The following is a 12,614-nucleotide window of genomic DNA, read 5'->3' as shown; positions in this document are numbered from 1 at the left end:
CCAAACCATTTTAAACCATCTGCAGAAGGCTGGATACACAAAAAACTTGATGTTTGGGTGCCTCATGATTTGACGCAAAAAAAAAACCTTCTGGACCGAATCAACGCCTGCGATATGCTGCTGAAACGGAACGAACTCGACCCATTTTTGAAGCGAATGGTGACTGGCGACGTAAAATGCATCGCATACGACGATATCAAGCGAAAACGGTTACGGTGAATCGTCCCAAACAGTAGCCAAGCCGGGATTGACGTCCAAGAATGTTTTGCTGTGTATTTGGTGGAATTGGAAGGGAATCATCCTCTATGAGCTGCTCCCATATGGGCATACGTTAAAGTATACCACCTTCTGCAAACAACTGGACCGCTTGAAGCAGGCGATCGACCAGAAGCGTCCAGAATTGGCCAACAGGAAGGATGTAGTGTTCCACATGACAACACCAGACCACACACTTCGTTGATGACTCGTCAGAAGCTGCGGGAGCTCGGATGGGAGTTTTTATCGCATCCACCATATAGCCCGGACATACCGCCTGTTCTTGTCCATGGCGAACGCCCTTGGAAGTGTATAGTTGAACTCAAAAGGAGGGGGGGTATTATAATGTTACCTTCTATATGGAAACGGATTATTGAACGAAACGGCGCATATTTGAACTAAACACGATCACTGTAACACTTTTTATAAAGCATTGAATAGAGAGAAAAGCGGAAGGGAGATATTTGACAACCTAATATAATATATTAAAGCCATGTCGGAAGACCCACTCTGAATGTGTTAGGCAGACATTTTTCAAAATTGGCAATCATCAATATAGCTGTTCCAATTGTAATCTGGCAATAACTAATCCATGTAGATAATGAGAATTTCAATTATCTCTTTTATTTTTATACTCTCGCAACCTGTTGCACAGAGTATCATAGTTTTGTTCACATAACGGTTGTTTGTGTCACCAAGAAATAAGAGAGTTAGATATGGGGTTATATATATATAAATGATCAGGATGACGAGTGGAGTTGAAATCCGGATGTCTGTCCGTCCGTCTGTCCGTCCGTCCGTCCGTGCAAGCTGTAACTTGAGTAAAAATTGAGATCTCTTAATGAAACTTTGAACACATGTTCCTTGGTACCGTGAGAGGGTTGCTTTCGAAAATGGGCAAAATCGGTCCACTGCCACGCCCACAAAATGGCGAAAACCAAAAACACATAAAGTGTCATAACTAAGCCATAAATAAAGTTATAATAGTAAAATTTGGAATAAAGGATCGCACCAGGAAGGGGCATATTTGGATGTAATTTTTTTGGGGAAGTGGGCGTGGTCCCGCCCGCAAATTGGTTATTTATATATATCTCGCAAACCAATGAAGCTATATAAACCAAACTTTCTGCAGTCGTCTTTTTAGCCACTTCTTAATATAGTTCAAAAATAGTTGAAATCGGATAATAACCACGCCCACCTCCCATACAAAGGTTAGGTTGAAAATTACTAAAAGTGGGTTAACTCACTAACGAAAAATGTCAGAAACACTAAATTTCACATAAGAAATGGCAGATGAAAGCTGCACTCAGATTTTTTTACAAAATGGAAAATGGGCGTGGCGTCGCCCACTTATGGGTCAAAAACCATATCTCAGGAACTACTCGACCGATTTCAATGAAACTTGGTTTGTAATAGGTTCCTTACATCCCAATGATATGTTGTGAAAATAGGCCAAATCGCTTCACAACCACGCCTACTTCCTATATACCAGAACTTTGAAGACGATCTGAATCGTTTACTTTACAATATATAAAGTAAACACTAGTGAAGATATCGGTGCAGAACTTTGCACAAATACTATGTTAATAGTAAAATCACCGAAATCGGACCATAGGTTTTCAAGGCCCCATATATCGAACACGAGGACCTCGGTGCTTCTGACCTAATATTATGGTTTCCAACTTTCAATGGAGTTTATACAATATATATGACGAATATGTGGGTCAAATTATGTATTATATAATATTAATAAAGTTAAATAAATAAATTGCGAGAGTATAAAATGTTCGGTTACACCCGAACTTAGAGATATAGAGATTTTACCAAATTAAAATCTAACGACAACACTAACTGGTTTCCGTCGACCCACGGAGCAACAAATAACTATTAAATTGTTTATCTACAGACCTTTGTCGAACCATACATATTTCCTTAAACGGTTTTCATTCATTGGACTTTTTATCGATGAAGTATATCTGAAAGAGGGTTTTAAGTTGCAGTAACTGGAAAAAGACACCCGGTGGCAAATATGGCGCGTGAGTCTAGGAAAATCTGTTTGAGTCGATACATGATGATGTCCATGCAGAACTTCCAAAAGTACCTTTTTATTAACTATTCTGTGGCTTTGTAATTAATAGCAGCAGTGTTTAGGTTAGGCTAGGTTCAAGGGCCCATTCCTGTGTCATAGGAGATTCCACTAGTACAGCTAAATTCGCCAGTTCTTTGAGACGAGTTCGTTGAGACAACTAGTACAGTACAATTAGTTCTCTGAAGTACGTCCTGCCAATATGTTTCAGTCGCAGTCTAGCCAAAGCTGGACGATGAAGAAAAAGTGTCTCGATGTCTCAAACTCACCTTTTTCCATGTAACTTTGGCAATTTTATCCGGCAGAATATTTATCATCATACCATCGGACAGTGTGCAGCAAGGACTCCTTCCATTATGGCGAGCTGAACCTTGCTAAGAGCAAATAGCAGTAGACCTAATGCGATCCACTTTAAGTCTGAATGATCTCGTAGTCGCAGAGGGCTCTGTAGTGCCCAGTGCAACCTTTTAAGGCGTTTGGTCTTGATCCAAATTATACATATTTACCTTCTTACAATTATGCAATTGAAAACCAATTTCAGAGCGAGTTTTCAATTAAGAGACTGCTTACGAAGACACGCAGCAGCTCCACTTAACTAAGTTGGGTGGATCACTGAGATCATATATAAGAAGAAGAATAGCTTCTTTTCGAACCAAAAATGCTAATCTAGTGTACTTAGTGTAACTATTAGATTATTTCTGGGGTGCACAGGTTCGACGCCCGGTTTCAACTGTGGAGATGTAATTTTCCACAGATTTTTTCAATATATTTTTTTTTTAATAAACGTATTTCAATATTGAATCTGACTTTAAGATATCAACTAACAGTTGCATTTAATAAATGGCTCTGATTTCCCATAATTAACGGTGAAAAGCTTAGCCTAGTGAATACACAACAATAGCGGCATTTAAAAATAGCCCGTATATTTCCATAAACGCTTATGTTTATCAATCAAGCGTCAGTAAAATGCATTGATAAGCGAGTAGTAAGAGCTAACACAAGCATGCAACACACTAATACAACGACACCCAGAGAGCAATAAAATGTGGGGATTTCCCCACACTTCGGCGCTTTGGCCATGAATCGGCAGAGCTTATCGCTGCCTAATCACTAACTATCAGAAGGCACTTTGTGCATTGAAGGGTGAGGAGTTGTCTGTGTAATTAAAAGTATAACCTAAGAATGACCGTCGTAACATTTGTAAGGCAAATCGTGCGATCGTTATCGTGTTTGGAATGGTCTCGCTGGCTAACAATACGTCGTTTAGATTGAATAAAACCCCTGAAAGATTTGCACAAAGCACAAATGGGAATATGCAAGCGGACTGCATGACTGCGTGTGTGCGGGTCCAATGCATATTGCAAGTCTGAAGTTCGAGGACGGCGAAGGATAGTTTCGAGACCACTTCAATCCGTTGCTGCATTTTACGTTGTATGCAAATTATAAGCTTTTTTATTTTTTAGTTTTTATTATTTTTTATTTCGAAACCTTTTTACGGGGGTCATAAAGTGCATTTGATCGATAGTGGCAAAGTGCAGGTAAAATTATTTGATAGCTGTCACTGAAAAGTGATCGTCAGACACTTAGTGATGATCTATATATGTGAGTATCATTTTATTGATTTACTACCGCATTTATAAACCATATACGATTAGGGAAACCTTGCAGAGTGACGAATCAAATAAGCAATTGGTTTAAATCAAATCATAATAAAATCATACTCAAGTTTAGCGAGTAGAAAAGCGACGATCGGACACGGCTAGACACACAAATTTATCTATTCGAACGGTTAATTTAAATTAGGTTGGTGAGATGAACCTACCGCGGGGGTCACGGAAGGTCCACAGTTAAAGCACTTGTTCTCTGTGAGAAAGAAGGTGGGTCAAAGAGTCTTCACAAATTGGTTTAACGTTTAGAGCCCATCACCAACTTATTGAGGTGGCTATGATGACTCAACATCAGTACGTTGAAAGATGGACACAAAGGAGAAACTTCTTATATATTGCTCTCGTTTTTCTCCAAATGACTTTGACAATTGGCGTCCTTAGAATTTTTAGTCTAACCGATCCACTGCTAAAGCGCAAAGCCAAAGAGGCTTAAAGTCGTTTTCAGTCTGATGCGATATGTCGTTTTTTAGATCTATCGTTAACTGGAAACTGAATTAAAGCATTTTGCCTGGTAGCAGTAAGAAATATTCTTATAACTTTCCTATATAATAAAGTTGTATCAATAATTACTAATGTCATAATGAGATTTCATGTAAGGTTCAAGTTGCTCTGAAAGTTAAATTGACCTAAAGGTCTGTGTCTGGACCGACCATAATAGCGATAAGCAGTAAAACATTCATTGGAAATCTGATATAGGAAAGACACCTTTTGGACATTACAAGCTATATAATATGACTCTAAGTTTGGAAGTCGTGTGTTGAATTCTTGAACGAAAGGGCTAAAAACGTTGAAGCAGTGGATTAAGAACGAGAGTGGAGACGAATGAAAAAAGGGAATGAAAATCAAAAATGTCATATTATGAAAAAAACTGGTACTCAGCCTAGAGAAGATAAAAAAATTAAATACTGAAGTAATACGAAAGAGGACCCGATATGGGAAAGGGGATACGATACGAACCGTAGGGATTAGGGATTGAAAACGACGATAAAAATACTTTTACCATCTCTATGCAGTTAAAACTTTTGTGAAAGGACAGAATTGCTTCCACATAATAATTACTTTTGAAATAGTAAAGAGATTGTCCTTTTTCCATGGGTTCTCAAATTTTAACATGCTTTCGGCAAATATGTAAAAACCAATACTGGAATCCGGCCATACCCCAAAATCGATTAATCTTTGAGATAGAATGAAAAGGTCGATAGATTGAGGTTTTATTAAAGACTTGGACAATTTAAGTATAACCGCATATTATGGTGTCAATGGATCCTAACGAAACAATACTCAAATTGTGAATGATCTGACATTACGAGTCTGATGTTATTGAAATGACAAGCCAGCAGGAATAAATAGTTTCTTGGACGGTATAAAAGTCTAAAAAATTTAGAAGAGTTGTTAAGGATATTTTAGAAGTGTGATAGAATAGAAAGGCTACAATTCCATTAACTACATTTTAAATTTTCTAGTTTTTTTAGGGATATAAAACTCTGTAGAACGGGGAAATGTAAAATAAAAGAAACAATGTGAAACCTGTTGGGCTTCGGACACAAATACTTATGTTTTTTAAAAATAAATATAAAATAATCATTATCTGAAAGTGAGGAGCTAGCAGATTGTTGTATATGTGTATTTAATGGTTGTATAAATTTTATTTTTTTTTAATTATAGTTTTTATACTATTTTTAGATTTTATTTTATAAGTAAAAATATCAAAATATATCAGATTTTTTTTTTATATATAATAAATACTTTTTCCAGCGTCCCACTACCATTATTTGGGGAAATGATATGATAAGTGAATATTCCTAAATATAAATTTTGATTTATTATGTTTACGATTTCACCTATTTTCTTGGTGTGTGGTGGGGTACTTAAGGGAACCGACTGCAGAAAGTTTGGTTTATATACCTTTATTGGTTTGCAAGATATATACAAAAGCCTATTTGGGTCCACGCCCACTTCCCCGAAAAAATTACATTCAAATATGTCCCTTACTAGTGCGATCATTTGTACCGTTACTTTTATAACTTTATTTATGGCTTAGTTATGACACTTTATATATTTTCGCCATTTTGTAGACGTGCGATTTCGTCTAGTTTCAACAGCAACTCTCTCACGGTCCCAAGGAACATGTGTACCAATTTTCGTCAAGATATCTTAATTTTTTCTCAAGTTATCCGTTGCTCGGACGGACGGACAGACTGACAAAATATGTATTTGCTTTTCCAATAGATTTGTTTAGTTCGATTTTTTCTTAAAATAATATAAAAAAAAGAAATAATTAAATAGTGTGTGACTTTACTTTATATATTAGGTCTACAACTTTGCTTACGCCGTTTTTTTTTTGTAAATTTAAGGATTTGGATTTGTATAAAAACGGTTACAAATGTCGATGAGTCTCAGCCGCACTTTTCTTGGAATTAAAAAAGAAAACCAAATTTTCCCGCAAATGTCGAGAATTCGGTTCAAAAAGTTTGGGAGGCAAACAGATCTCTACAAAAATTTTGTTGGGTTAATGTTGAAACAAATGTCCAAGATCGATATACAAAAAAAAATCGATTTAATCGACCAGTGCTTGACCCTAGAGACATCTATTGGAAAACGGCGGAAGCAAAGTTGTAGACCTAATATTAAAAATAGTATTTAAATTTATTAAAATTGAAATTCATTTAATATATATTTTATTATATTTTCAAATATGTAATACTGTAAGAAATTTCAAAATTTAATATATTAAAATTTAAAAAATTTTTTTATGAAAATATATTTTCATTTATTTTTTACTTACTTTAACAAATTAAAAAAAAATATATATATATATAAATTAAATATTTATAAAAAAATCTATTAAAAAATATAAAGAATTAAAAAAATTGTAGCAAAGGTTTATTTCTTTAAAAATATTTTAATATTTTAAAGTTTTAAAAAACAAATTATATTTTGTTAGAAAAAGAAATTTAAAGAAATACAATACTAAAGAGCCACGTTTCACCAAAACAGCATAATCATTTGCTTGAGCTTGTCTAGTTTTTAAATAGATTTAAGATTTCATAACTTATTGTTAGGTTTTAAAAATCAGATCCAATAAATAAAGAAATATTGAAAAAAAAGGAAATACAGTGGAACTTCTCTGACTCGAATCACCATAATCCACAAAAAAACTTCGAGTTAGAGAGACTTCGAGTTATATAAATTTTCAATATAACATACATTTTTCAAAAAGGTGTAAATATATATAAATAACGCACAGGTTTAGTTATTTACTTCGCAAAAAGTTTTATGTACATACGTAAAATCATGTATTCCGTAATTTTGTTGGGTGCAGTTTGCTATTGTTTGGCTTTTGATGTTTGCATCCCATGCCTTTGTGAGATGATTTATGCAATCCAGGAGTGTAATATTATATTTTTTGCTTATCTCCATACGTTATAGAGGGACTCTTTTAAAATTCTGCATCGACAGTAAAATTTAAAATTTGTATTATGCCTTGGTGGGATAGTACGATTTGTGGAAGAAAATTTGTATGAATTTGACTTCTAAATGGTAATTTGACTTTGTAAATGGTAATTTTTTTAATTGTTTATAAACAAAATATTATATAAAAATAATAAAATTAAATTTTCTACATCAGTTGATTTTTTAACTACTTTAAGGGGTTAGGGGTAGTCAGAGACACGAAAAAATTAGAATTTTTAGTATTTTTTTGCTATAAAATCATGTTATTGTACAAAAGTAATAATATGGCATTATGATACAATGTTTTGACTTAAAGTCACTGAAATTTGAAAAAAAAAAATGATAATTTCCAAAGTTACAGCTGTCTGTGCTGACCCAGTTTCAAAAAAAGTCTTTGCGGTGACAATCATAAGTCCTTGGAGATTCTTCTAAAATCAATCGGATAAAAAAAATAGTTTTATAAATAGATAATCCTGGGCCAGATCCGATGCTTTTTTTTTCAAAAATTAACAAAATGGCGGCCTCAGCAAATCTGCTTTTAGATTCTCAGGAAAAAATCAACAATTATGTTAAATGGTCTTAAAAAATCGAAATTAAAAAAAAAATCCTTTGGATCAGGCCAGAGTTTATTATGTATTCTAAAAGCTGTATGAATTTCATTAAAATCTACTGAGCGGTTATCGAGTTACAGTTCATAAAACATAGTTTTGAGATAAACGCATTTAAAGTTTGACACTAGTGTGTTGGAGTGCCTGAGCGCTCTTTGTTATTTGTCAAATAACTTGAAAAGTAATTATAGGATCAACATCAAATTTTCAGAGAATATTTTTAAGATTTTACTCTTAACGAAAATGCAAAAAAAAAAATTGATTTTTTGAAAATCCTGACTACCCCCAACCCCTTAATAAACTAAAAAAAATATTAAATTAAAAATTAAAAAAAAAATTAAACAAGTAAGGAAGGGCTAAGTTCGGGTGTAACCAAACATTTTATACTCTCGCAATTTATTTATTTAACTTTATTAATATTATATAATACACAATTTGACCCACATATTCATCATATATATTGTATAAAGTCCATTGAAAGTTGGAAACCATAATATTAGGTTAGAAGCACCGAGATCCTCGTGTTCGATATATGGGGCCTTAAAAACCTATGGTCCGATTTCGGCGATTTTTAGAATGGGGCTGCCACACTATAAACATAGTATTTGTGCAAAGTTCTGCATCGATATCTTCACTAGTGCTTATTTTATATATTGTAAAGTTAACGATTCAGATCGTCTTCAAAGTTCTGGTATATAGGAAGTAGGCGTGGTTGTGAAGCGATTTGGCCTATTTTCACAACATATCATTGGGATGTAAGGAAACTATTACAAACCAAGTTTCTTTGAAATCGGTCGAGTAGTTCCTGAGATATGGTTTTTTACCCATAAGTGAGCGATGCCACGCCCATTTTCCATTTTGTAAAAAAATCTAAGTACAGCTTCTATCTGCCATTTCTTATGTGAAATTTAGTGTTTCTGGCGTTTTTCGTTAGTGAGTTAACCCACTTTTAGAAATTTTTAACATAACCTTTGTATGGGAGGTGGGCGTGGTTATTATCCGATTTATTTCATTTTTGGAATGTATTAAGAAGAAGGCTAACAAAAACGGCTGCAGAAAGTTTGGTTTATATAGCTTCATTGGTTAGCGAGATATGTACAAAAAACTTAGTAGGGGGCGGGGCCACGCCCACTTCCTCAAAAAAATTACATCCACATATGCCCCTTCATAGTGCGATCCTTCATACCAAATTTTATTTCTATAGCTTTATTTATGGCTTAGTTTTATGTGTTTTCGGTTTACGCCATTTTGTGGGCGTGGCATTCGTCCGATTTTGCTCATTTTCGAAAGCAACATTCCTATGGTGCCAAGAAATAAGTGTGCCAAGTTTCATCAAGATATCTTAATTTTTACTCAAGTTACAGCTTGCACAGACGTACGGACGGACGGACGGACAGACAGACCAGATTTGAACTCCACTCTTCACCCTGATCACTTTGGTATATATAACTCTATATCTAACTCGTTTAGTTTTGGGTGTTACAAACAACCGTTATGTGAACAAAACTATAATACTCTCTTTAGCAACTTTGTTGCGAGAGTATAAAAATGTATTCAAAATTTTATGTTGCTGATAATAATTTTTTATTTTTTTTTTTTTTGTTGTTACTGCCACTTATTTTTTAACTACAAATTTGTTAGTGATTTTCTTTGGATGATTTTAGCTGCTTAATTGAGTAATATAAAAAAAAAAGTTAACAGTTCAAGCAAACATTTATTTAACTGTCTTCCGCGCTGTAAATCACTGCCAAAGTGCTGCCACATAATTTTATGTATTTTTTATTTATGCATACAATAATTTACCGCTACTGCATTGCTGCCCAGCAATAAAAACGAGATTAATAATATTAAAATCAATAATGGAGCGCATTCACAGGCGCTTAATGAAGTGTAATGAAGACAAAAGCCGCACAAATCAAATCGCCGGCAGTTAATATGGGACTACAAAAACAAATTATAAATAAATACGATTATTACATGCAAAGCGCAGGGGGAAGTGGAGGAAGTGATCAAATAGGAGTTAAACTACACAATTTAAATGTTAATGGCATTGAATTAAATGGTTTTTTAATGCTCCACCTGCGTGGACATACAAATTGCGCAACAACAACAAAAAGTGTTAATAATTAAATTGGTAAAAAGTGGCATTGTATTTGTTTTTGTTTAATTGAGTATTGTGGCTATAAGCGAATGTTTGTCTATGTGTGTGTCTGTTTGTTGTTGTTTTTAGTTGTATTTTTGATTATGAAATTATTTGCATGTCTGTATGTTTGCTTGTAATGGGTGTTAAACAACAAATTAAAACTTAATCACGCGCTAGACACCTCACTACACATACAAACACACACACACTCGCAACTGTTGCGCACGATTTCACACTTCGATAGCACGAAACGAATTGTTACAACAACACAATTTAAATAACAATAAACATAAAATAGATGAAATTGCTTCAAAAAACACACAAAAAAAGAACAAAAACAACAAAAATGTAATTAATAAAAATTATGAATGAAAAAAAAACAAAAAAAAAATTTAAGTGCTTAAAAAAAGATAAAACGGAATTCGACCAACTAACTTAAGGGCTCGAATACCAGAGGAATTAAAATGCAAACGAAATTGGTTCTTAGCCAAAATTCAGTGAATTCCCTCGAGCAGGTACATTCGAAGCCACGTAAGTTACGATAAGCAGCCCGTCAAATGCGCCATAAAGAGTTGCACGGCCGCGCGTCGGCGTCGCTGCGAAGCGTTCTATGATAGGCTAATGTGCAAGTGGTTGTCCGGTGGTGTGTGTGTGTTTGTGTTGTGAAGTGTGAAAAAGCTCTTTTTTTGTGGCTAAAAATAGTAACTAGTCTAATAGCAACAACAAATACGCGGCACTAGAGAGTAGTTACGAAAACAATAACAACAAGTGAAGTCGCATGTGTACTCTAAGGTTAACAAATACCACATATTTAACCACCATGTGTGTATATGAGGGTGGTTCTTAAAAATTCCAAATAGTGAAGAATAAAAAAATATTTAAAGAAGTGAAAATATGCCACATATGAAAAGACATATATTGTATGTATATCTACACATTATGGTGGTACATAATAAATTGAAAAACTCACTTTTTGTAAAACCCTATTAAATCTAAAAAACTGATTGTTAAAACTTTAATTCTTCGTTTAAAAATATACATATATATATAAAGACATGTCCAGGTTAGGGACCTCCCCCCCTCCTTGTCACAAGTTGTCACATTTTGAACTCACCCCCCTCCTGACGTGACGTCACCCATTTTCCAAATTTATGGATTTTTCATAAAATAAAAAAAAACAGGTTTTTCTATTCATTCTTATATTTATTGAATAATCTTTAATAAAATCAACATTTAGTTAAATATTAAAGTACAGAGACAACGAATGACTAGTCAAGAAATAATTGATACTTAATTATGCTGCTGCGGCGTGGTACAGAGCAGCCAGTCGTTTAGCACCCAGGAGCGCAGCAGAGCGGGAAACGATATTGCCCTAAATTTTGAAATGAAAATGAATGAAATTGAAATTCTATTGCCAATACTAAAGTTCGAGTTATGGAAATCTTCGAGTTATAGATGTTCGAGTTATGGAAGTTCCACTGGATTTATATCCGAAATACAAATCACAAAAATATTATAGAAACTTTGGACTCCATTGAATGTGTTGAGTGAGAAAAGCCTTAATTGACCAAAAATTTGAACAAATTGTTTTATGAACATTTCGTTTGCAGTAGTATAGAATATGGTAGAGACTTAAGAAAAAAAAAACAAATTTTCCAGTCACCATTGAAGAGTTTAAACTTTGACCTTTAAATGCCATAACTGAATAACCTTCAATCGGATTCAAAATTTATAAGTGGGATCTTCAAATATATGTATTTGCATAGATTTGAGTTATTATATGAAAAGGTAATGTTACTTGTTGCTCTGTAGAGAGATTTATGAATAGAAGGCAACATAACCTTTACCCTAACCTAATATTCGACGATAATGTTATAGATTTCAGGTGTTACATACAATAACGAGTTTATAATATTTTCTTCACAAAAGTTTTAGTCTTAATCGTCTCCTAATGGAAGCAAAATTTATATTTCATATGTTCGAGGATTATATTATAGATTATAAATATACATATGTATACAGAGAAACATCTCCCAACGGACCCCTTCCTTTAGCGGATATTTTTTCATGCACAAAGTTAAATTTTTAGAATAAATGACCCTCTCTTAGGCAGACATCTCTTTTGAGCGGGCAAAAATCGCTCGTCGGTGAGTGTCCGTCCAAGAGAGATTTCACTGTATATAAAGTACATATAAATGTGGTATATATAGAGTACATAGTATTAAATAACTCAAATGTTTACAGCCTCCACAGAGATTTTTGAACTTGAACCTCTATGCGACACGGTTTAATCGTCTCCTAATGTAACCAAAATTTATATGTGATGGCTTCGAAGATTATGGTCAATTTTAGTATATAACCCTGAAAACAAAATTTAAATTCTAGACTCTTCACAAATGTTA

Source organism: Zeugodacus cucurbitae, chromosome 4 (genome assembly GCF_028554725.1).
Source record: "Zeugodacus cucurbitae isolate PBARC_wt_2022May chromosome 4, idZeuCucr1.2, whole genome shotgun sequence".
NCBI classification, from domain to species: domain Eukaryota; kingdom Metazoa; phylum Arthropoda; class Insecta; order Diptera; family Tephritidae; genus Zeugodacus; species Zeugodacus cucurbitae.
This window is presented reverse-complemented; position numbering follows the sequence as displayed.